The sequence below is a fragment of the Dasypus novemcinctus genome, chromosome 22 (genome assembly GCF_030445035.2).
Source record: "Dasypus novemcinctus isolate mDasNov1 chromosome 22, mDasNov1.1.hap2, whole genome shotgun sequence".
In the NCBI taxonomy this organism is placed as follows: Eukaryota; Metazoa; Chordata; class Mammalia; order Cingulata; family Dasypodidae; genus Dasypus; species Dasypus novemcinctus.
In genome coordinates, this window is record NC_080694.1 from 32779446 (window position 1) to 32782534 (window position 3089).

General features: G+C 42.0%; 1 pseudogene; it reads left to right on the forward strand.

Annotated features, from left to right (window-relative positions):
- Positions 1–225: 225 nt before the first annotated feature.
- LOC131275281 (contactin-associated protein-like 2 pseudogene) lies at positions 226–2837 on the forward strand (annotated as a pseudogene).
- The last annotated feature ends 252 nt before the right edge of the window (positions 2838–3089 follow it).

The following is a 3089-nucleotide window of genomic DNA, read 5'->3' on the forward strand; positions in this document are numbered from 1 at the left end:
TTCTTATTCCATCACATGGGATCCATTCAGTGCTTGATCATAGAGCAAAAGTTATCTATTTTGGGGACTCCCAAAAATGATAATAATCACCCAATGGGTTGAGCAGAAATTAGCAAATGTATGCTATCTTAAGCAACATATTTTGTAGAAAGAATAGAAGACCTGGTCCCTGTCCTCAGAAGCTTACAACCTTGTCATTTCTGATCCTGTTGTTAGGAGACGAACATGAGATCTCTTCCTGTATTTATAAGGTATGGAAAGTGTTCCATGGATCACTAAATTCTAGAAAATACTAGGGGACAAGGTCTCATATGATTTGGGGAAGCATGGTTTCTGGGAAATCACAAAGCATGTTAGCATAGTAAAGTCTCAGAAAAATCAGTTTAAAATTTGTCAATGGAATTTTTTTTTCAAATTGTATCTATTGACAGCTGTTGGCAGCTGTTGACAGCCAATGAAACTAGTTGTTATCAGAACAACTTTGGGAAACACCATCCTATTACCAAAAAAAACTACTATGTACTGTTTCTTTTTTAAGTTACATGAGAAATTTTTAAATTTAGAGCCAATATACCATTTTCTCTACTGATAATTTAGGATACTTTATTACTTCTGAATATATAACTGACCCCAAGAACCATCTCAGACAAAAAGTGGAAGAGTCATGTGGGAAAACCTGATAGTTGCTAAAAGACTACATCCCCAGCTTCCCTTAAAGCTAGCTACTGCCAGGTAACTATTCTGGCCAAAGAGGCAGTGCTGGGGGGAATTCTGGGAAGATTTCTTAAAGGGAACTAACTCTGCTGAGTCGTGACCCCTTTTTGCCCTTCACCACCCCTTCTTCCTACTATCTGGAATAGATGTGATCGGAGCTCTATCAGCTATTTTGGACAATGAGGTTACCCCAAAAAATGGAAGCTATGTCCTAAGGATGTAGGAGCAAGAAGATAGAAAGGTCCTGGGTCCTTCCTGGCATTGTGAAGCCTCCACACCAGCCCAGGAATGCTTATATCTGCACATGTTTTACAAGACACCATAAACACTTGTATGTCTAAGTCGCTATTATTTGGGGCTTACTTTTATATGTAGTGGAGCCAAATCTTAACTAAAGAAAAAGAGAGTAACTATTTGAGAGGGTTTACTAGTGCAGGAGACCTAGTCAGCTTTCCAATCAACTTCCATCTTTCCAGCTGTTGCTCCAACATGATCTATTACCTGATAACCAAAAGTGAAATTCCCCATCTATCTAGGGATTCCTCCTCACCCCCCATTCTTAGCCTGTGGCCCTTTGTCCTCTCTACAGAATAGGAGTTCTGTTTTCCTTGCCAGATTCCTTACAGAGTTATACATCATGAGTTTTTACTGATCTTTGCTTTTCATGATATAAATTTCTTCTATAAATCTTATTCTCATTTTCTGGCATGCATCTCCCTTTTGCACGGAGCCTCTCACCACAAGGTTGCCATGTCACTCAGTTGTGATATTTTCCGCAGGTTCCTACCCCTTTTCTCTCCATCTGTCAGGAATTGAGTTTCCAGTAAGAGGGATTTGCTTTTGGATTCAGCAAATTGATGTAAGAAGAGGAGAAAAACTATTTTAATTAGAATATTTCTGCTTAGATATGTTTTCCAGCTGTCTGACCCAAATTCAAGAGTTCCTTGTTATTTAACTCTGTTTGCAAAACAAAAATGAAGCAAAGGGCTTTTACAGAAAGAAACCCATTTGATTCCTCTTCATCTCAGAAAACAATGTCAGCTAGGAAAAGGCCTGTGACAAGCTTTGCTATCTTCTTTTAAGCTAATGTTCATATAAAATTGTAAATGGGATGTAAATGTCGAATTTTGTAAAAATATTATGTTTTACTTAGTCATTTGGTTTGGTTTCTAGGATAAATAGATAGATGAGATAGATATATAGATACATAGACTATTAGATGATAGATAAGATAGACAGACCAGCAGAATCATAAGATGTGAGAACTGGAAAGAAGCGGACAGGAAATATAGTTCAATTCCCTTCATATAGTGATGAGGAATCTGAAGCCCAGAAACTAAGCCCCGAGTCCCCAGCTATACCTACAGTCCAGGACTCCTGATTCCCAGTCCATAGAGACTACTTTTGCCTCAATACTAACTGAATTAGTCAGGTTAAACTAAGTTGCACTGCAATAAGAAACAGCACCAAAACTTCCCAAGGTTCAAAACAACACCCAGAAATCCACGTGCATCACAACAGAAAGGGGCATGCCCGAGCCAGGGCTGACAGCAAGAGAAACAGAAGATTGACTGAGAAATTCACAAATACAGCACCCTGGGAAGCACTGGGAGCCACTCCAAGATGCAGTCCAACCAGATCAGCCCACTCAAGGCAGCCTTGAGGCAAGCCAACGCCTCCACTCACGTTCACACCCAGGGCGAGCTGGTGGAGCCCAACTGCAGGGCCTCCCCGCTGGTGGAGCCCAACTGCAAGGCCTCCCAGCTGACCATCCCACCCATGTTGGCTGCCACGGACCCCCGGTGCTTAGACCACCTGGACTCAGCCAGTGCTGATTCTCCATACAACCCAAGACAAGGTCAAGCTGTCAGAAATGGAGTCAACCCAAGCTCAGCTACCATGGGAGGGGTGGTTGCTGTGGTGATTTTCACCATTCTCTGCACCTTGGTGCTCCTCGCTCGGTACGATTTTCATCACCAGGAAACAGACCACACCAATGAAGCCAAGGAGGTGAGCCAACGGAAAGGGCTGTGGTGACGATCAATGACCCCAGTTTCACAGAGACATTGATGAGGGCAAAGGCAGTGGCTCACCTGAGGGGCTGCCATTCGGCTATGGGCTAGGGAGGGGGGTTATTAGGGAGGTGGGAAAACGACAAAAGCACCTGCTCCGCACTATTGAGCCCATCCTTAAAATTTTCTGCACAAATTGGAGGAGGCAAGAAACAAAATATTCTTGAGACTTCACCACACACACAAAAAAATACTTTTCAATATTTCTTTATAGCTGAGTTTCCCCTTCTGTATCTAGACAAAATAATACAAAAGTTGCCTTTAGAGCTTACACAGCGGTCAAAATTTGTAGGTGATATCTGT